The sequence below is a fragment of the Manis pentadactyla genome, chromosome 13, assembly GCF_030020395.1.
Source record: "Manis pentadactyla isolate mManPen7 chromosome 13, mManPen7.hap1, whole genome shotgun sequence".
Lineage (NCBI taxonomy): Eukaryota > Metazoa > Chordata > Mammalia > Pholidota > Manidae > Manis > Manis pentadactyla.
Window position 1 is genome coordinate 87091830 of NC_080031.1, and position 23063 is coordinate 87114892.

Consider the following 23063-nt stretch of genomic DNA (forward strand, 5'->3'; position numbering starts at 1 on the left):
CTCTCTAGTCTGTTCCATTGGTCTGTGGCTCTGCTCTTGTGCCAGTACCAAATTGTCTTGATTACTATGGCTTTATAGTAGAGCTTGAAGTTGGGGAGTGAGATCCCCCCTACTTTATTCTTCTTTCTCAGGATTGCTTTGGCTATTTGGGGTCTTTGGTGTTTCCATATGAATTTTTGAATTATTTGTTCCAGTTCATTGAAGAATGTTGTTGGTAGTTCATAGGGGAGTATCAAATCTGTATATTGCTTTGGGCAGGATGGCCATTTTGACGATATTAATTCTTCCTAGCCACAAGCATGGGATGAGTTTTCATCTGTTAGTGTCCCCTTTAATTTCTCTTAAGAGTGACTTGTAGTTTTCAGAGTATAAGTCTTTCACTTCTTTGGTTAAGTTTGTTCCTAGGTATTTTATTTTTTTTTATGCAATTGTGAATGGAGTTGTTTTCCTGATTTCTCTTTCTGTTGGTTCATTGTTAGTGTATAGGAAAGCCACAGATTTCTGTGTGTTGATTTTGTATCCTGCAACTTTGCTGTATTCCGATATCAGTTCTAGTAGTTTTAGGGTGGAGTCTTTAGGGTTTTTTATGTACAGTATCATGTCATCTGCAAATAGTGACAGTTTAACTTTTTCTTTACCAATCTGGATTCCTTGTGTTTCTTTGTTTTGTCTGATTGCCATGGCTAGGACCTCCAGTACTATGTTAAATAACAGTGGGGAGAGTGGGCATCTCTGTCTAGTTCCCGATCTCAGAGGAAATGCTTTTAGCTTCTCACTGTTCAATATAATGTTGGCTGTGGGTTTATCATAGATGGCCTTTATTATGTTGAGGTACTTGCCCTCTATTCCCATTTTGCTGAGAGTTTTTATCATGAATGGATGTTGAACTTTGTCAAATGGTTTTTCAGCATCTATGGAGATGATCATGTGGTTTTTGTCTTTCTTTTTGTTGATGTGGTGGGTGATGTTGATGGACTTTCGAATGTTGTACCATCCTTGCATCCCTGAGATGAACACCACTTGGCCATGGTGTATGATCCTTTTGATGTATTTTTGAATTCGGCTTGCTAATATTGTGTTGAGTATTTTTGCATCTACGTTCATCAGGGATATTGGTCTGTAGTTTTCTTTTTTGGTGGGGTCTTTGCCTGGTTTTGGTATTAGGGTGATGTTAGCTTCATAGAATGAGTTTGGGAGTATCCCCTCGTCCTCTATTTTTTTGGAAAACTTTAAGGAGAATGGGTATTATGTCTTCCCTGTATGTCTGATAAAATTCCGAGGTAAATCCATCTGGCCCCGGGGGTTTTGTTTTTGGTAGTTTTTTGATTACCACTTCAACTTCGTTGCTGGTAATTGGTCTGTTTAGATTTTCTGTTTCTTTCTGGGTCAATCTTGGAAGGTTGTATTTTTCTAGGAAGTTGTCCATTTCTCCTAGGTTTCCCAGCTTGTTAGTATATAGGTTTTCATAGTATTCTCTAATAATTCTTTGTATTTCTGTGGGGTCCGTCATGATTTTTCCTTTCTTGTTTCTGATACTGTTGAATTGTGTTGACTCTCTTTTCTTCTTAATAAGTCTGGCTATAGGCTTATCTATTTTGTTTATTTTCTCGAAGAACCAGCTCTTGGTTTCATTGATTTCTGCTATTGTTTTATTCTTCTCAATTTTATTTATTTCTTCTCTGATCTTTATTATGTCCCTACTTCTGCTGACCTTAGGCCTCATCGGTTCTTCTTTTTCCAATTTCGATAATTGTGACATTAGACCATTCATTTGGGATTGTTCTTCCTTTTTTAAATATGCTTGGATTGCTATATACTTTCCTTTCCTCTTAAGACTGCTTTTGCTGTGTCCCACAGAAGTTGGGGCTTAGTGTTGTTGTTGTCATTTGTTTCCATATATTGCTGGATCTCCATTTTGATTTGGTCATTGAGCCATTGATTATTTAGGAGCGTGTTGTTAAGCCTCCATGTGTTTGTGAGACTCTTTGCTTTCTTTGTACAGTTTATTTCTAGTTTTATGCCTTTGTGGTCTGAAAAGTTGGTTGGTATGATTTCAATCTTTTGGAATTTTCTGAGGCTCTTTTTGTGGCCTAGTATGTGGTCTATTCTGGAGAATGTTCCATGTGCACTTGAAAAGAATGTATATCCTGTTGATTTTGGATGTAGAGTTCTATAGATGTCTATTAGGTTCACCTGCTCTACTGTGTTGTTCAGTGCTTCCATGTCCTTACTTATTTTCTGCCCGGTGAATCTATCCTTTGGGGTGAGTGGTGTGTTGAAGTCTCCTAGAATGAATGCATTGCAGTCTATTTCCTCCTTTAGTTCTGTTAGTATTTGTTTCACATATGCTGGTGCTCCTGTGTTGGGTGCATATATATTTAGAATGGTTATATCCTCTTGTTGGACTGAGCCCTTTATCATTGTGTAATGTCCTTCTTTATCTCTTGTTACTTTCTTTGTTTTGAAGTCTATTTTGTCTGATATTAGTACTGCAACCCCTGCTTTCTTCTCTCTGTTGTTTGGCTGAAATATGTTTTTCCATCCCTTGACTTTTAGTCTGTACATGTCTTTGGGTTTGAGGTGAGTCTCTTGTAAGCAGCATATAGATGGGTCTTGGTTTTTTATCCATTCTATTACTCTGTGTCTTTTGATTGGTGCATTCAGCCCATTAACATTTAGGGTGACTATTGAAAGATATGTACTTATTGCCATTGCGGGCTTTAAATTCGTGGTTACCAAAGGTTCAAGGTTAGCCTCTTTAGTATCTTACTGCCTAACTTAGCTCGCTTATTGAGCTGTTATATACACTGTCTGGAGATTTTTTTCTTCTCTCCCTTCTTATTCCTCCTCCTCGATTCTTCATATGTTGTGTGTTTTGTGCTGTGCTCTTTCTAGGAGTGCTCCCATCTAGAGCAGTCCCTGTAAGATGTTCTGTAGAGGTGGTTTGTGGAAAGCAAATTCCCTCAGCTTTTGTTTGTCTGGCAATTGTTTAATCCCACCATCATATTTGAATGATAGTTGTGCTGGATACAGTATCCTTGGTTCAAGGCCCTTCTGTTTCATTGTATTAAATATATCATGCCATTCTCTTCTGGCCTGTAGGGTTTCTGTTGAGAAGTCTGATGTTAGCCTGATGGGTTTTCCTTTATAGGTGACCTTTTTCTCTCTAGCTGCCTTTAAAACTCTTTCCTTGTCCTTGATCTTTGCCATTTTAATTATTACATGTCTTGGTGTTGTCCTCTTTGGATCCTTTCTGTTGGGGGTTCTGTGTATTTCCATGGTCTGTTCGATTATTTCCTCCCCCAGTTTGGGGAAGTTTTCAGCAATTATTTCTTCTAAGATACTTTCCATCTCTTTTCCTCTCTCTTCTTCTTCTGGAACCCCTATAATATGGATATTGTTCCTTTTGGATTGGTCACACAGTTCTCTTAATATTGTTTCATTCCTGGAGATCCTTTTGTCTCTCTCTATGTCAGCTTCTATGCGTTCCTGTTCTCTGGTTTCAATTCCATCAATGGCCTCTTGCATCCTCTCCATTCTGCTTATACACCCTTCCAGAGTTTGTTTCATTTCTGTGATCTTCTTTCTGGCATCTGTGATCTCCCTCCGGACTTCATCCCATTTCTCTTGCGTATTTCTCTGCATCTCTGTCAGCATGTTTATGATTCTTATTTTGAATTCTTTTTAAGGAAGACTGGTTAGGTCTGTCTCCTTCTCTGGTGTTGTCTCTGTGATCTTTGTCTGCCTGTAGCTTTGCCTTTTCATGGTGATAGGAATAGTTTGCAGAACTGGGACGAGTGACGGCTGGAAGGACTTCCTTTCTTGTTGGTTTGTGGCCCTCCTCTCCTGGGAGAACAGCGACCTCTAGTGGCTTGTGCTGCGCAGCTGCGCGCAGACAGGGTTTCTGCTTCCTGCCCGGCTGCTATGGAGTTAATCTCCGCTGTTGCTGTGGGCGTGGCCTGGCTCGGGCGGCTGCTCCAAAGTGGTGGAGTCGCGTTGGAGCAGGAGCTGCTGGGAGGCTATTTATCTTGGTAAGGGGCCTCCCTGCTCCCTGCAGCCCAGGGGTTAGGGTGCCCAGAGATCCCGGATTCCCTACCTCTGGATTAAGTGACCCGCCCTGCCCCTTTAAGACTTCCAAAAAGCACCCGCCAAAACAAAACAACGACCACAAAAAAAAAAAAAAAATTTTTTTTAATTAAAAAAAAAAAAAAAAAATGTGGCCGCTCGCTCGTTTTTCTTTATTCTCCGGTGCCAGCCTCAGGCATCTGCTCACCTGTCTTGCTGCCCTGTTTCCCTAGTATTGGGTTCCCTATCCCTTTAAGACTTTTAAAAGGCGCTCGCCAGAACAGAACAGCAAAAAAAAAAAAAAAAATGGTTGCTCGCTTTTCTTATGTCCTCCAGCGCCCAGCCTCCGGTGCTCCCTCACTGTTCTTGCTGCCCTGTTTTCCTAGTATCCAGGGCCCCCTGGGCACGTACTGTGTCTGGGCCCGGATGGCTGGGGCTGGGTGTTCGGCAGTCCTGGGCTCCGTCTCCCTCCCGCTCTGCCTGCTCTTCTCCCGCCGGGAGTTGGGGGGATGGGCGCTCGGCTCCCGCCGGGCCGGGGCTTGTATCTTACCCCCTTCGCGAGGCGCTGGGTTCTCTCAGGTGCGGATGTGGTCTGGATATTGTCCTGTGTCCTCTAGTCTTTATTCTAGGAAGGGTTGTCTTTGTTATATTTTCATAGATATATGTGGTTTTGGGAGGAGATTTCCGCTGCTCTACTCACGACGCCATCTTCCACCCCCTCTCGAATATTTGAATTTATAGCCAGAAGTGGTAAATGCTGTTAGTAAGTCAGCTCTGCATTCATAACTAGCTGTGCATGAAGGAGTGAAGAATTGATGATGCAGAGGAACAGGCAGCTTCTACTGTGTAGGTGTTCTGTTAGGTATTCTGGGGTATTTTGTTCTTTGTTTTCTTTCTTTCAGATTATTTTTTCTGGAAGGAGGACCAGGAGGTGGAGACGGTCGCCATCCCCGCCGCTCTCCGTGCACGGACGGTGCGAGGCACACGCGTCCTCTCGCTGCCGCTGCTCTCATAGGGGCAGCCCCTTCGGGGCGTGGAGCCCCTCCACGTAGCACCACCCTGGGGCTGCCCTGGGTGCAGCCTCAAGTTGCCATCACAGAGTGCGGGTGCTGCCGCCACTGCGGAAGGAGGTGGAGAGACACTGAGGGCAGGACTCGGTCTAGAGCATCCCCACACTCTCCTTGATCTTTTTAATGAGGCTGAAAACACACTAAAGGAGTTGGACTTTGCTGGCACATCTGGTTCTGCAAAGGGCACCAAGTGAGCATCCTACCTGGGTATCAGCTTATTGGGGCCACCACTGCAAAAGCATCCTTGAGACAAGTTAGTGTCAATAAGAAAACAGATAGATATACACATTTTCATTATCCATTCAAGCTGTTTTTATTTGTTGACCTCAGAATCCTTTGTCGACACAGTGATTCACAAATAAGATTTTTCAAGGCCTTTTCTGAGGAAACATCTTGCTATTTGAACAGTCACCCGTGACTCTAAGTGCAGCAAGCCAACAGGGGCAGGCATGGGCGGCCTGAGTCAGGGTACGCAATGCTCCCAAGCTGGGCTCAGAAGGACAGGAGGAGAGAGCTAGGTCTGGGTAGCTAAGGTGGGTTTCCTACAGGAAGTCACTAGGGGCTGCTACGCAGAGTAGCTTCTCATCTTCCCGAAGTCCAGAGAATGGAAACACTTGGAAAAGAGGTTCCCCAACCTGAGTGTGAGGACAAACCTACGGGGCTGGCCTTAGTTGGCATAAAGATGCCTCCAGGTGGTCGACACCAAAATGTTCTGATCCCAGGTTGGCTGAGAAATGTTACAGGTATGCCTCTCCCTTCTAGGAAACGCTATATCCTCCCACCCCTAACTGCCTACCTGCCTGGAGCAGCAAACTGTACTGGGGCCTCAGGGAAGGGAATCGAGGGTGATCCTGAGCTCCAAATAGTGTCTGGATGGCTCACATGAGCCTGCTTTTTCAGTTCCCACCCCAGCTGCAGTTAACCCTCCTCTGCATCCCCTGCCAAACAGTTCAGGGAAGACAAGCACATAGGCTAGAGGGAGACCCAGGTCCCCAAGACTCAAAGCTTCTCTCACCCCTGACCCAGCCACACCCACCCAACTCCTCTCGCTCCTCTCCCAGAACTGGGAAGGTACTGGTTTCTTGCCAGTCCTCCTCTAAGCTGTGCTTGTCCGATCTTTGAGTTCCTATTAATACACAAGTAATATGGTCAGTGTCCTTGGTGGCAACTGCCTCACTCCTGTTCACCTCCCCAGAAAAGACTAATAGGGAGAGAAGAGTGGACAGAAGCAAAAGAGCCCTCTTCCTTCTCCACCAAAGCCTCCCCTGTCTACTCCCTGCAAGTCCGCCATTCAACAAATATTTCAACATCTGCTACTTGCCAGGCACTAGGGTGCAGAGATGAGTAAGTGCAGTGCATGTCCGCAGGAAGCTCAGGGGTGGGGATAGGAAGAGGGGATCACAAGCAAGCCAACAATCACAATGCAGGGTGGCCACTGCTGTGATGGGGCACTGCAGGGGTCCCTGAAGATGAGATCTCTAAGTCCTGCTCTCTAGGAGGAGCAAAAGTAGCAGGAAGAAGAAGGGGGTGAGCTAGACAAAAGGCAGTCTCTGAAATAGAGGCCATATATTCTGGACCCTGCCAGTGTTTTGAAGGAGGTGGGGGTTACTTTCCCACGGTGGAGTTTGGGCTTTGCTGGAGGCTGCAGGCATCTGGGTAGAGAAGTAAACTGGCTTCAGCAGGGTTTGCTTCTAGGAAGTTGGTTCTGGCTGCAGTAAGCTTGGAGGCAGGCCCAGCTTCCAGGCAGGGCTTTGCCCCTTACCAGCTGTGTGTTCCTGGGCAAATCATTTCCCCCTCTGAACCTCAGTGTCCACATTTGTGAAATGCAGATAGCAGTTGTGAGGATCAAGATAAATATTTATAGAAAGCACCTGGAACATAACAGGCACAGAAGGACAGAGGGAGGCTGTGAAGCTGCCCCCGCCACACGGTCTGGGTCTTCCCCCTCCTCTTTTGGCTCCCCTGTGATCTCAGAACTTCTTGACCATTGTTTATCAGGGAAAGATCACACGGAGAGGCTGAGAAAGCAGCCAGGAAGAAGCCTGGGTGGGACAGGGTTGGGAGGGAAGAGGCATGGGTACACTCTCGGTGCTCCAGGAGGAGCCAGGGTAGAGGTCAGGGCTTATGGCCAGGAGGGTCCTGGGGGTGGGGGTGGGGGTGGGGGAGGGGAAAGCGGGGAGAATTGGCTAGTCACCAATTCCTGTCCCTGAGCTAAGCTCACTGGGTGGTCCTATACCATCGCTGACCTAGAGGGAAATGCCAGCCCTAAGGATTGTGTGCCTAGGGAGGGGATGTGTAAGCAACCTGGCTGTCCACGTTGGAGGAGCCAGCAGACTGTCCTGACCCTCACCCAGAGCTCCTTAACCCTCATGCTGTGTTCCACCAGGCCCCACGGAGCTGGCCAGCCTCAGCATTCGCCCATGGAGGCCCTGGGTCCTGGGGATGACCGCACCTCCCCAGCCTCGTCCACTCGCAGCTTGGATCTGCGGCGGCTGTCTGCACGCGCCGACTCGGCCTACAGCTCCTTCTCCGCAGCCTCTGGTGGTCCCGAGCCACACACGCTGTCACCTGGGACCGGTGTCCTTGCTTACCTCGACTGGGAGAACGTGCGCGTGGTGTGGGGCGGCCCGGACCCCGCCGCGCCCACCGCTGTCCTGCACACATCCCTGCAGCCCCGGCCCGCAGCCGCGGTACGCAGTGGGCCGCGACCCCCAGAAGTCTGGGGGACCCCCGGGCCGCCCAGCCGGCAGACCACCCCGCTCCTGTACCCGCTGACCGCGGAGGCGAAGACTGCAGCGCGGGCCACCGAGCCACGCAGGCCACCGGCCTCACGGGCCGCCTACCGCCAGCGGCTGCAGGGAGCGCAGCGGCGAGTGCTCCGGGAGACGTCGTTCCAGCGCAAGGAGCTCCGCATGAGCCCGCCAGCCCGCCGGCGGCCCTCCGCACCCGCACGGCCCCCGGCGGAGCACCCGCGCCCCGCATCGCTCAGCCACCCGGGCGGGGAAGTGGAATCGGCGCGCTCTGGGGCTTCCGCGCCACAAACTGGTGGGCGCGGAGACCTCGCCAAGCAGCAGCGGAAGTGGTGTTTCTCTGAGCCAGGGAGGCTGGATCGCGTGGGTCGGGGCGGTGGTGGGTTGGTCGGGGAAGGCGGCGGCAGGGCCTGCTCCAGCTTCTGCCTTCCCAGGCCCCAGGAGCATCAGGAGCCCCAGGAGCATGGAGTACTGGCCGAGTTCGAAGGTTTGTCTGAGCCCCAGACCCTTGGCATAGAAGACCCAAATCCTGGGTCCTTAAAGCTCAGTGTTGCCTACAGGCCTCGCTGTCAGAGTCGAAGCCCTTCAGGTGAAGTCTTGGCTCCCTGGGGAGGACCAGGAGAGGGCATGCCCATTATCCAGGTAGGGAAGATAGAGGGTGCAGCAGGCTTGGGGTGGGGTGCATCTGGGAGACTGAAAACTTGAGCCATATTTCATCCGTTTGCCTTTCCAGGCTGTTCCCCAAGGAGCAGAAACCCCCAGACCATTGTTTAAGACCAGACTTTGCAGGTGAGAGAGAGAGAGAGAGAGAGGCCACTCTGGGGGCTGAAAACTGGGAGGCGGCTTTCACAGCTCTCACCCAGCAGGAAAGGAGAGGGCTTCCCACCTACCCTCAGTTTGAGCTTCCTTACTGTCTTTTGCAAACTACATCCCCTACTCCCCTCACAACGCCCTATTGTCTCTCTGGTGCAGCACCAAGAGCTTCCTTCCTGGTCACTGTGGTCAGGATGGGGTCCCTGCTTCCAGAGTCCTGAATCAGAAGGAAGCTGCAGTGGCATGTCCTGCAGAGGGCCTCCAGAGCAGTCCTGCGCGTGTGCAGAGGGTCTCAGAGAGCTATATGGAGCCTGCCTGGCCCCCACCCCTTCCTGATAATGAAGTTTTCCTGGAAGAAGCCCCGCTGGTCAGGATGAGGTCACTTCCAGACTCTCATGTGCCCCCAAGGCTCCCAACCAAGTGAGTTCCCTCTTGCTTCCAAGCAGAGTGAGACCTTCCCTTTCCACATGTCTACATAATGCCTGAAGGGCAGGGAACTCTCTCCTAGGTGAAGCCTGGGAACCTAGGTGAAGGGACTGGGTGGGGGCAGGTGGCCCTTGGAAGCCACCACTTGTCTTGGCCAGAGCTTTTTCTAATTCAATGTCTCTTTCACTTCCAGTGTACATGCCTCTGACCAGCAGTATGGAGCTGGCTTGGGCCAACGAGCTGACCATGCTGCAATCCTCCAAGAGTACTCCCTCAACAGACACCCAGAGATTGCAGCAATAGATGACTGCTGGTAGGGGATAGATGGTTCTGTGGGTGTGTACAGGTCCTGCTATAGCCCCCCAGAAACTGCAAATGGTGACATCCCAACCTTTGACCACACTGGACTGCTAATTACTGACCCCCACACTGCTGCAGAGAATGAGCCTTTCAAATCTTTCCCAGTTGATACCCTGGGACCTCCAGGCAATGATTCGCCAGAGACTGACTCCCACATTGCCCTAGCTTGGGGCACTGGCCAGCCTGGTTCCAGGTCAACATGGTCCAGTCTGCGCCTCGAGGAACTGGTTCAGGAGCTGGCCAGACTGAATCCCTCTCTGAGTGACACTATTAACTCCTATCCCCACCTGTGGGGCTTCTAGATGGGCTGATTCCTTTAACTGAGGTCAGGGCTGCAATGAGGCCAGATTGTGGGGAGATTGGAGAGGAGGCTGCTGGTCCTTCCGAGGCAGGGTGAGTGAGGGGGTCACCAGGGACTCGGGATTGTCCCTGCAGTCTGGGGCAGGACAACCCAGGGAGCTCTGGCCTTGTCCCCAGCTATCTCTTTAGCTCCACCCAGCTCCTGCCAACCTCTCAGGAGGAGACAAGGCCTGAAAACCTTAGTACCCACCCTGTACCTGACCTGCCATGTGGCCAGGGTCTCCCTGAGCCAAATAACAGCATCCAAGTCAAGAAAGTGAGTGTGGAAGGGCTGCTGGATGCTGGGTGGGGCAAGAGCCCAGAGTCTGTGTAAGTCTGGGCCCTGGCCCCAGCTTTAAGTACCCCCGTTTTCCCTGCAGGTGGAGCTAGCTCACCTCCTCCAAAAGATGCTGCAGGTCCTTCAGGCTGAGCAGGAACAGCTGCAGGGGGCGGCCCAGGAGTGGGCCAGGCGTGGGGCTGCTCTGGAGGCTGCAGTGGGCCAGGCCTGTGCACCCCATGAGCTAGAGCGGTTCAGCGGGTTCATGGCTGACCTAGAGCGGGTGCTTGGCCTCCTTCTACTGCTTGGCAGTCGCCTGGACCGCGTGCGCGGTGCCCTGGCTCGGGCTGTTGCAGACTGTGACCCTGATGAACAGGTAACTAGTTCAGGCTAGGGGTTAAAGGGTGGTAATGGGCCTGCCGGCTCTGGCTGGCACCCCCGACCCACTCACAGTGCCCTCTCCATGCAGCTCCAGGCCTCTCTCCTGCAGCGACTGGGGCTCCTGGAGCAGCAGCAGGAAGATGCCAAGGAGCTGAAGAGGCACGTGGCACGGTGCGAGCGGGCCCTGCGGGAGGTGCTGGTGCAGGCCCTGTCAACTGCAGAGCTGCACGCCTACAGTGCCCTGCTGGTGGGCAAGGCCACGGTCCTGGCCCAGCAGCGCAGCTTGGACAAGTGGGTCCGACTCCAGGATCAACTTGACACCGTCAGGAGGTCAGGAGCAACGTTAGCCATCCTCCCCCACCCTACAGGCGGACCTGGCCCCCAGGAACCCACCCTTCTGATAAACCTCCCCCCTCCCCAGCTCCCCTCACCTAGTTGCAGGCCAGGGGGGTGGGGAGCATGGCACCTGCCTCTTACCAACATGACTGGGACAGACGCTGGTTTCCTGGCTCTTTTCCCTCGGGGGAGGGGAAGACCCAGGCCTGGCCTTCCCAGAATGCGTCTTCCAGGTGTTCTCTTGTGGCTCCACCTAGGTCTTATGGATTATTTGGTAATTAATTTATGGATTTAAAAACTAGTATTTCCCCTTTTTGTGATGAGAGGCCTGGTCAGGGTTGGTTGGAGGGAATGAAGTCAGAGTTGTATTTCAATTTAAGTTGCAAAATGACCTTTTCTTCTCTCTCAGTAATGTGGAAAGATCTGAAGCTATCTTGTTTACAAACTACAGATCCAAACTGTGCCTGACTAGAGCAGAAGAGGGATGGCAGTTGCTAGGAAGACTGGAGAGAATAGGCCTGAAGACAGGAGGAATCGGGGGGATGCTGGGCCCTCAACGCTACTGCCCCCATGCCCCAATTCCTAACTGTTTCAGTGACTGTCACACAACAGAAGCCTAGGCCTGGTTGGCGGAGTCCAGTTCTCCTTTGCTGTTCTTACCCAAGCCCACAGGCCCACAGTGGCAGTAGGGTACTGCTTCCCTTCAAGACTCCAGGGATAGAGAATTTCCCCAAATGGAAAACAGGTTCAGTTACTTTGCTGCCTAATAACCCTGACAAATGTCCAGTACACTCGGATTTTCCAGTACATTCATTCCAAGACCCAGAAAGAACTTTCTTCCTCTTTCAATTATGTTATGAAAACGGAGTTTATCCAACTCTCCTTTGGAAACCCCACTGGGTTCCCCAGGCTTGAGGAGGCAGTTGGGGCTGGGAGCTGAAGCTCAGGCTTAGGGGACTTGGAGGCCTACCATGCAGGGGATGAGAACCCGGAGAGGCAGCTCCACTTGTGTGCTAGAGATGCTGATCTGGGGACGGGCTAGGGTTGGGAGTCAGGAATTAGGGGCTGGAGTGGTATAAACATGACTCATACTCCCCTTTATTTGTGCATCAGCCCTGTGTACACAGCATCAATGTTAAGTTCTCAAATATGCATGTGAAAATCTGCTTTAGTATTTGTAGCTGCAAGTCTAGGGAGAAGATAATGCTGAAAGAGTAATCTGGGGTCATGACTGGATTACCTTAAATTCCAGTTTGGTCTTTTTCCTATTTGCAGTAGAATGTCACTGAAAGCTTTCTTTCTTATTATTTCTTTTTTAAAAGTAGTTTTAATTATCTTCAGATTGTAAAATAATATTTTCCTAATTCTCAATAGTTTCTAAAATATAAAGACTAGAGAACATGTTAGAGAACCACTTTCAAACTTGTTAGGTTTATTCTGTGTGGGGGTTTTCTGTATACATCCGTAAATATATTCACAGTCCTATATACCATTCTATACACATAGAATTAGACCACACACACATTATTTCATAACCCATGTTTCTTTATTGCCTGCAGTTACCAGTGCTTGTGGTGAACAGAGGGAGGAGGGAGTCTTGGAGGGGTTGATCTCAGGGTCGCTGGAAAAGGTGGTGAGGGTCATCAAGCTAGGGCGGTGGGGACAGATAGGGAGGGGAGCCAAAGGTCACAGTTAATAATTGGCTGAGCTCAAACCCGAACCCCAGGCTGTCTGATTCTGAAGTCTGTGCTCATTTACTGTGCAAAATTAGATCACCAATTGCTTAAAATCAATGTTCTGAAAATTTAATAAATTAAAGGAAAACTTCCTCAAATAAAAATCACCTTAAATCTTTACACTTGTGCATCTGTACATTCTCTACTTTAATAATTTAAGTGATTAGCTTATAGTGTGAGCCAACAGAATAAGGATGCCAATGACATCCAATTCCCCGGACTGCTTAGAAATAGAACTTGCATTATATGTCCTGTTTTCACTGTTAAAGTCATATTCCCTTTGTTGCAATTTTCATTCCAGTAGCTACTTTTCTATTTTATTTTCCTAGCTCTTTCATGACAAATTTTTGGGTCCCTTGGAAAAATTATTGCCATTAACTTATAGATAGCGGAGCCTTAGTCAACTTAGAATTTTGTTACCATCCCCTGTCTTCAAGGGGAGAAGAAGATTCCATTTAAAGATCATTATTGATTTATGTGGTTTGAACTCATTCTGATTATGATCACTAAGAATAGGCAAGGGATTAAATACTGATTCAAAAGGAATTGCTTGAAACTGAAGGAACAAAACAGCAGCACAGACTCCAAGAAGGAACTAGTGGTTACCAAAGGGAAGGCAGTGGGGAGGGAGGGAGAAGGGGATCAAGGGGCATTAAGATTAGCACACAGAATGTAGGTTGGTCACAGGGAAGGCAGTACAGCAGGGAGAAGACAAGTAGCTGATGGACAATGACTGCAGTGGCGTCGGGGGAGGGGACTTGATACTGTGGGTGAATGTTGAAATCACAATGTTGCTCATGTGAAACCTTCGTAAAATTGTATATCAATAATACCTTAATTTGAAAATATGTAAAACTAATAAAATACTGTTCATTTATATTAAAAAAAGGAATTGCTTGTACAAGCAAAGTTTATTGACAGTGCTTAATAGGCTTTAGTCTCTGATCTATACAAAAGAAGCGCCCAAGGTCACAGTTAATAATTGGCTGAGCTCAAACCCGAACCCCAGGCTGTCTGCTTCTAAAGTTTGTGCTCATTTACTCTGCAAAATTAGATCACCAATTGCTTAAAATCAATGTTCTGAATATTTAATAAATAAAAGGAAAAATTCCTCAAATAAAAATCACCTTAAATCTTTACACTTGTACATCTGAACATTCTCTACTTTAATATTTTAAGTGATTAGCTTATAGGGTGAGCAAACAGAATAAGGATGCCAATGACATCCAGTTACCCAGACTGCTTTAAATTTTGGTGCCCTGCTGCCAGTAAGGCCATTGAATCAGTTCTTCCAGTGACCCTGCAGTTTGCCTATAAGCATCAGGAAAATCAAATGTAAAATGTATATTTATAGCAGGGGTTTTATCATGTGTCCTGAATTCTTTTTTGTGTCCAGATTCTATGATGTGTCCCGAATATGGGAAAAAGCAGTAGGAGGGCCATTTATTCCTATCTCAGTATCTTAAATTTGGGAGAGGTCAGGGTAGAAAGAAGGCCTTTTGTGTTTTTTAAAGCCACATTATTAAATAAATATAAAATTAAAAACCCTCTGTAATCTGTGTTATGTTATGTTGTGTTACCTATTGTAACTCACACTGCACTCTGAACCCTATGATCCTTTATGTTTGTAACTGTCCCTGTCATGGTGGTGGTAGCCACGTGCATCTGCCCCTTCCATTAGGCTGAGCGCACCAGTCTGGCTCCTGTGCCCCCTGGTGTCTCCCCAGTGTATCATCATCAGTAAAGAAGAGGAGTGTCTGTGTAGGCAGGAGCTATAGGACATGAGGGGGATGGGCCGACCAGAGTGGCTGTAAAGGGACTTTGCCCAGATACAGATACCAATCTTTTGCAGTTAAGACTGGAACAAATCATGTCTTGTTCTTGCTTACCAGCCCAGAGGAAGGAAAAGGGGCCTCTTCTTTCTCAGGCCTGCAACTTGTTAAGCCCACTCCTCTCCAAGGTCAAAGGGACTTTCTTTATTTCTAAATCATAGTGGCAAATCTCAGATCATTTGCACCTGTTGTAAACTGAATTTTTATATTTGTGATTCATTTTTCAGGCCACTTTATGTGATTCCTCAGACTTGCTTGGTTGCTTGGAAGAGAACCAGTAGGCCTGGTCCACAGAGACATGGAAAGACCTTGCCTTTGGTACCTTTAGTCATTCCTCCTTGGCTGGTTTTATTCTCACAGATGAGTTTTGACTTAAAAGGCTCTTTTTTTCCCCTCAAGAGTGACATTTTGGGGCTCTGTGTTCCTTTCACATAGGTCAGTATCCAAATCAGGAAAGCTGAGTCTGAAAGACCTGCAAAGTGCTATTTAACCATTTCCTTAATTGTAAAGTGGAGTACCTGCTTGGGTCAGGGTGGACAAAATCAGCAACCCAGAGGCCAGACTTCCACTGCATTATGGAATATGCCTTCAGATGGGCTTGGAGAAGACGACAGCACCAAATGTTTGGAAATGTGAAATCCACCAATTCCATCTGGCTTTAAAGATGGCAGGTAAGAATAGCTCAGCTCTTACCTAAACTCTTGTCCTAGTTAGTATACCTTGCTTAACTTACCTTCCACTTACCAACATGGGTACAGGTAGAAAAAATCCTTAGACATCAACTTATACAGCTTTCTATTCAATGGTTCTAAGAGCTCATTAGCAGAGAGCTCAAAATAATACAATCTGAAGTAAGTTATACCAAAAAACTGAAAGGTATGTGTTGATGGACACCTTCCCTTCTAGACAGGACATGTTGGGGGAGTCATGCTGAGGTCCGTGCAGCTGGGGAAGTGGCGGGAGGCCGGAGGAGGGATGCGCAAGTAGCCAAAGGGCAAGTTCCAAATTCTCAGAAGAGCTGCTTACTGGCAGCTTTAAGACTATTAAATGAAGACAGAACAGTTTTAACAGCCCTCAGCGTAATAATTTGTGACATTGAACAATGAGCAAGAAACAGATGAGCTCTGCCTCTGAGACTGTGTGGTCTGAGGAAGAAATCACAAGTAGAACGGGGTTTGCTGATCTGACTGAGCATCGATGAAATATTAGCATTGTTAAATGCAAACAAGGATGATGTAGGTCTCTTTTCATGACCTATTCCCAAGATGGCTCCAGCTCCCAGGAGCAAGATACTGTGTTTTCATCAGTTGGAATATAACTCTGAATGTTCAAGAGATGCTGATCACGATGAAATGGCAGCAATTTGTCACATAATAGTGATTTTCTTTGCTGTGATTTTTCTTTTCAGAATAGGGTCAGAGGGCACTGTTCTCAATAACTATCCAATAGTTATTCAGTATGTTCAGTGAACATTGCTAAATGCAATTTGTCACATGGCAGTGACTCTCATCACTTGGATTGTCCCTTTCAAAATAGGGGCAGAATTTACTGTCTACATACCTGACTCTCATCTGAGAGTCTGTAAACAACAATAGGTTAATGTGGTTCAAGAGTCCATTAATTTCAGTAGCTAGGAATGAGGCCATGGAGGGGCTGTTTTTCCTGGACTTTTCTGAATGTAAACTTCTGGTTACATTCTCAGATGTTGATCAAATAGAGGACAGCATAGCGTAGTAAGCAATGCAAACATCTATCTAACCCTACAGGACTCCAATTCTAGACAGAATGGCTGGAGCAGGAGCAAGGAACAAAAATACAGATGTGCTCGAGGCATTCGGCAAAGAGGAAAGGCCCTGCTCCTGCATCCAGACTAAAACGCAAACCACGGAGGGTCTCTCTTGGCAGGAAAGGCCGGAGGCTGCAGCGTGGCCCTTCATGCGTGGCCCCGGGTTTCTTCCTCTCTTCTTCCTTCTCCAATCATTCTCTTCTTTAGCAATGATGATAGAATTTCCTGTGCAAAATAATCCTTTCTTTTTTAACTAGAAATTTTTGGCAAAATGTTACAATGATCACTGTCCTCAGAGCTCAACACACTGGGCCTTAGAAGCTTTCCAGGGGAGAGACAATAAGACCACAGTCTGCACAGAGGCTTCTGTGCAGACTGTGACAACGAAGACAGAAACAATCATGTTAATGTTGTTGGTTAGGTTTGGGTTTTTTTGCTGCTGCTTTTTTGTGGTAGTTTTTCACTATTCAGTCTAAATTTTTAAAGAATATTGTGCATGTCTCCTTTAAGAGAAATTGTTTACATCCCAAAATTAACAGGTCCTGTGTTCTACTTGCATTTTCCATGTAGACGGTGTAGTGGGCAGGATGGCGTCCCCCCAAAAAGATATGCCTATATCCCAAAACTATATGAATATGGCTTTATTTGGAAAATGACCTTTGAGATGTAATTAAATTAAGGATCTCGAGATGAGAACATCCTGGATTATTCAATTGGTTGCTAAATTCATTGACAAGTGTCCTTATAAGAGATGGAAAGGATAAGACACAGAAGAGGAGACAGGCATGTGAAGACAGAGACAGACACTGGAACAATGCAGCCCAGCAAGCCAGGGACCTCCTGGCATCTCCAGAAGCTGGAAGAGACAAGGAAGGAAAACATTCTAGAGTCTTCTGGGGAGTGCGGCCTGCTGACACTTGCTTTTGATTTCTGGTCTCCAGAACTGCGAGAGAACACATTTCTGTTGCTTTAAGCCACCCAGTTTGTGGTAATTTGGTATGGTAGCTACAGAAAGCTAATACCAAAGGTTAGAAGGAAATAAGAGTATTTACCCACATCTTGCTATACTGGAAGATTCCATCCTGAAATGACTTTCCTTGGGACCCTAGGACTCAGATGTCCCAGGGCTGTGACGAGATCTGGCCCAGGCATGTCTCAACTAAAACTCATGTTGCGCCTGTGTGTCAGAGAGTCCTGATATGTAGATTAAATTTTTAGAGAAAAATTTCCCAGTGGCTGGTACATTTAGTATCCTGAGGCAGGCTTCTCTTTCTAGTAGGTATTTTATGAGATGAGATGTCAGGCCAACAGACTATTTTTACTCTGGGAGAGGTGTTTCTTGTTAGTTCATCCTGATCTCCTGGTTCCTGTCTCCTTCTTCACCCTGGCAGGCTTTCATATTCCCAGAACCCCACCACCACATTGCCCTGCCCGCATCCCTCCAGAATCATCTACAGTGTGGCATTCCAGGTACTCATCACCCAGAAGAGAGAGCTGACAAACACAATGTAATATCTTCATGCTTATAGTATAAAGTATAATAAGCGACAGTTCCTTTCCTCTATAGAATAATCACCAGGTGAGGAAGATAGACATATAAACAGAGATCTATGGGAGGATGTGCTCAGGGCTAGACAGCGATCTGTTACTGTGCTGGGTGCCCAGGGGAGGGGGCACTTCTTGGGAGAATCTGAAAGCTTTCTGAGAAGACAGGGTATTTGAGCCAAATAATGACCAGGAACTCTTCAGGCTGAGAGAGGAGAGGAAAACATTCTCTGCAGAGGCATCAGAGTAAGCAAAGGCAGACATAGTATGTTTGTGCAACAGCAAGAAGCTCAGAGTGGCAAGAGAACGGGGTGAGGACAGGTGGGGTGCAAGAACCAGGTTGCAGAGGGTGATTGGTGCCAGACTGCTGAGGGCCTCACACATCTTCAATGGCTCAAACTCAACATGTCCAAACTGAACTGCCCATCTTCTTCCAGAACTCTCCTGTCCCTCCCCCAGAGTTCTCCAGCTCAAGAAAAGGACCACTGCCCACCTAGCTGGCAGAGACCTGGGCATCAGCATGATTGTTCCGTACCCTCTTTACTACCTGCTGAATCCATCCAGCTCTCTCTATTGCTGTGCCAGGCCTTTGTCTTTTCCAGCCTGGACTTCTGCGGTGGTCCTCCCGTCTTGCCCCACTCCCTTGCCCCCAGTGGGGCTTGCCTCCATTCCATTCTCTACCTGCAGCCAGACTAATCCATTTGGAACACAGATCTAATCATAGCACTTGGTGTCTGTGTAAAACTCTGTAAACTATTTTAAATGGCTCACAAGACACTCTGTAATATGGCCTCTGATCAAAGCAATACGTGCACCAAGGACCCCACTATAATAGAAGCAGCTGAGCTCTGACCTAGAGCTCCCCATCCCCCAGAGAAAGCTTTCAGCTGGTTCTGGGTTTTGGTACTTGCAGTAGTTACCTCCATATCCACGTACTATGCTTACATCAAAGTTCCTCTATTTATCAGTCTTGAACATCCTAATATAGTAAATGGCTTAGTTGACTTCTATTACCTTGTGTCTCTCTTCTCCATCACCAAACTCTTCCTAGTTCCTCCTCAGGTCACTTCTCAAACCTCAAAAAATATACTTGAACCTTAATTTTTTGCTTCATCGATCTTGCACAGATCTACTGCTAACTTGCACTTTGTAGGATGGGAGCGTGAGAGCTCCCAGTCTGCCATCCACCTTCCAAGCACCATCTATTCCTTCCCTTACACACTATGCAGTTTGATGACATTTATATTTCATTTAACCAGAATGAATATTCCATAAACTTTTTCCAAGTTGATTCTAAAAGGCAAAACAATTTGACTTTATAATAACCATGAGAAAGTATTCACTGCAACTCAACTCTGCACTGTGTTTCCATTTGCTTCATATTTGGTTCTGCCTTTCTTGTATACTTTTTGTTTGGGAGCATAATTGCCATCTTTTTTTTTTTGCAGTCGGTGAGTTTTCCAAGCCATCAGTCGTACTATCTATTCCGATGAACCCCTCCCTCTGGCCCCTCACCTCTCCGCAGGGTCTCTGGTGGCCCTGGCCTCCCAGGCCAGCTGCACAGCTCTCTGCTTTCATACTGGGACTTCCTTGAACTGCTTTCCTGAGTCGGGTACGCTGTTTCTGAATGTCTCATCTTGCTCTTTCTCCTGGAAAGTGCTGAGCCATGCTCTTAAATAACTTCCTAAAAAACAATACTTAGAGGCTAATTTATAGTTTTGTATGGAAAACCTCAAAAACATATAAAGGAGAGAAAACAATATAATGAACCCTCATATACCCATCAACCAGCTCTAATAATTACTAATTCATGGCCAAACTCTTTTCACTTATACTCCTAAGCTACTTCTCTCCACTCCCAGATTCTTTTGAAGCAAATTCCAGATGTTATATTACCAATAAATATTCAAGTATGTATCTATCTCAGAAAGGTAAAGGCTCTTTTTTATGGTAGAATTATTTCTTTATTCATTTTTAACTATTACAGTGCTTTTTCCCCCCATCCTGAGTATACACACTCACTTTTCTGTACAGTTGCACAGCTGTCACTCTTACAATATTTTTATCAGCTGCAAGAGACTGTTTTGATTGTATATTCTGTCTAGCAGTTCCTCTGATACTGAGTATGTTGGTTGTTTCTGATGTGCTACCATTTGTTTAGTCAACACTAACAGTCCCTACAGCTCTGTAGGCCCTGCCCTAGACATTGGGGTTGTAGTGTGAATAAGAGAAACAGTCCTTTCTGCAAGGAGGTTATATCCTGTTGTGGCTGTTTCATTCTTTCTTCTTCTTTTTTATTATCAACTATATATCACGCTGGTTCATCAGTACTCCTCCCCCACCCTCTCCCCCTGTCCACTCCCCTTCCCCTTGGTAACCACTAGTCCCTTCTCAGTGTTTATGAGTCCACTGCTGTTTTGTTCCTTCTGTTTTGACTTGTTTTTATACTCCACAAAGAAGTGAAATCATATGGTATTTGTCTTTCTCCACCTGGCTTATTTCACTGAGCATGATACCCTCTAGCTCCATCCATGTTGTTGCAAATGGCAGGATTTCTTTTCTTTTTATGGCTGAATAATATTCCATTGTGTATATGTACATCTTCTTTATCCATTCATCTATTGGTGGGCACTTAGGTTGCTTCCATATCTTGGCTACTGCAAACAGTGCAGTGATAAACATAGGAATGCAAGGTAAGGGCTCTTTAAAAAAACATAATCACCATACTGTTAACACACCTAAAAATAGCTATCATTTCTTAGTATCATCAAATGGCCAGTTAGTTTTCAAATTTCCCTGATATATATAAAGGTATGGTCTTCTTTGTCTTTCCTTCCTTCATTTAACGGAGCTTTTAGGATCTTTCTTTTACGCTTATAGTTCTAAGATCTTACTATGACGTGTCTAGGTGTGAGTCTTTTAAAATTAACCCTCTGCAATGTAGGTGGATGGGGAGAAATATTCAACATGCAGGTGGCCATTAGCCTCTGGCTCTTAGCTCCCCTCTGATGCCTGCTCTCCGCAGCGTCTGTGCTCTCTAAGTCCAGGGCCTGGGACGGGCGTTGGGATAGGGGGGAACAGCCCTCTCTGTGAGGGTTCTGGGCTCCACCCACTCTGCTTCATCCCTGCAGGCTCATCCTTCCACTTTCTGCCCTCTAAAAATTTGCTGAAGTCCTTCATCTGCGGATATCTCGTCCTTTCCTTTTCTGTGCTGTATCAGAAAGGAAGACACTTCAAATTTTTCCATACAATTACTGTAATGGGATCTTGAAAAAAGAGGCGATAGGCATGAGCTGCGAGCCTCAGGCTGTCCTTCAGTGCTCTTCCTCTGGCCTTTAGCTCGTCCCAGTGCCTGGAATAGGTCTCTCTTTCTCGAAATCCTGCTCCTTTGTCTTGAAATATTCCTCCTTCCCTATATCTGCCCCACACAAACTTTTGTCCGGTGACCTCCTGCTCATCTTCCAGTCCACGCCCCTTCCTGGATGGGGGCTCCTCTGGTCCCCCACTCAGTCAGGTCCCCCTGCCGGTGCACCGCTCACATTCTAAACTTTCCTCATCACCACGTCTCCATCTACTGTTACTACTTGTGCCTGTCTTCAGACTGAGCGCCTTGAGGGTAGGCTCTCATCTGCCTTGTTCGGGGATATACTCGGGCTTCAGAGAAGTTCTGTGTGGCAGCCAACAGTCAGTGTGTGGCCACCGTGGTTTCTAGGAAGCCATCTGGTGGCAATGTGGGTGATGAGCGGGAGAGAACCGTGCTTGGGAGATGGATTAGGGAGCTCCCGCCAGGGTCCACGGGAGACGAGAAAGCCCTGATCAGGGCGGGGGCAGGAGGGATGGTGGGGAGAGGCTGGCTGAGGAGATGTTTCTGAGGCCACAGTCAGGATTTGGTAGCCCTGCACATGGAGATGAGGGAACTTGAGTATTCAAAGATGATTCTGGTTTCTGTCTTGTGAGAAGAAGTAAAGTGTCCCCGACTGCTGATGTAGGGAGAGGTAACATGAAGGGAAGACACAGGTGAACTCTGGACAGGTTTTTGAGTTAAGGGGTGATTGTGGGTCACCTGGCAAGTACCTGCAAAGGAGGATCTGAAGCTCAGGAGAGACATTCGGGCTGGAGTCCCATGTGGGTGTCATGAACTTGTAAATCGTAGATGACATGAGGGTGTGGGTGAACCCACCTAGAGAGAAGGTACAGAGGAGCAAGAAGGAGCACGGAACACCCTGGGGGAATCTCAGTCCTGCCGTGGCAGGTGAAGGAAAATCCCATGGAGGGGAAGGGGAAGGGGAAGGAATGGACAGAGAGGCAGAAGGGGAGCAGGAAAACCAAGGAAGGAAAGAATTTCAAGAGATAAGGACGTAGGGAAACGGCTAACTTGTGGCCTGACAACACCCTTAGAACATGAATGAAGAACTGTATGTGCTGCTAAGGAGCAAGGGGCATGCATGATATGTGCTAAATGAACCCAGCAACTTCATTCATTCCACTAACATTTATTGAGGACCTACCAAGTATCCAGGCACTGGGGATTCACTAGTGAGCAAAACATCCCCAAAATCTGGTCTTGTGGAGCTCATCATAAGCTAGGGAGGATAGATGACAAATAAGAAAATTGAAATACACAGTATGTTAGGAGGTGGCAAGTGTTAAGGAGAAAAAATAAAGTAGGGAAGAGGTGTAGGAAATGTAGGGAGCATGGCGACTTTATAGGGGGACAGAGAAGGCCTCTTTGGGAAGGTGACTTGAGAAAAGACTTGTGAGGAAGTGAGCTGTGTGGCTATCTGGGGGAGGAGGCAGGCAAAGGAATGGGCCAGGAGAGCTTCAGGGACAGCCAAGAGTCCAGTGTGGCTGGAGGGGAGAGAGCAAGAGAAGAGGTCAGACAGCCCGTTGCAGGCCCTGATAAGGACGGAGGCTTTTCCTCTGGTGGAGGGAGGAGCCATTGCAGGTTTATGAACATGGTAGTGACAGGATCCAACTTCAAAGAATCATTCACTGAGCAGGATAATCGGCATTGAAAGTTCATGGTTTGAAGCTCCAATGTAATGATCAAGTGCAGAGGGAGAAAATTCAAAAGTTAGAGATACACTTAAACAGGATAAATTTTTCTGTGGACCAGAAACCCAGAGACTCAAGCCACAGGCCTGATGGCTCCACAGTGGATGCAGTGAGATATCCAGGAGTTGGGTTCTTGTGAATTGCCAAGAGCTAAATACACTCCTCTCAAGGCAGGGCATTAGGGCCTGGAACACAGGGGGAAACTGGGAGCTGATGAAGCTTGTAGAATGAAAGGTACTGTTTTTCATGTTTGTTTAAAACAAAAATCCAGACTCTAATTGTGTATGATTCT

General features: G+C 47.1%; 1 pseudogene; it reads left to right on the plus strand.

The window, feature by feature from the left end:
- The window catches only part of LOC130680360 (protein Shroom1-like), a 345760-nt pseudogene extending 334394 nt beyond the window's left edge, over positions 1-11366 (plus strand).
- Positions 11367-23063: the final 11697 nt, after the last annotated feature.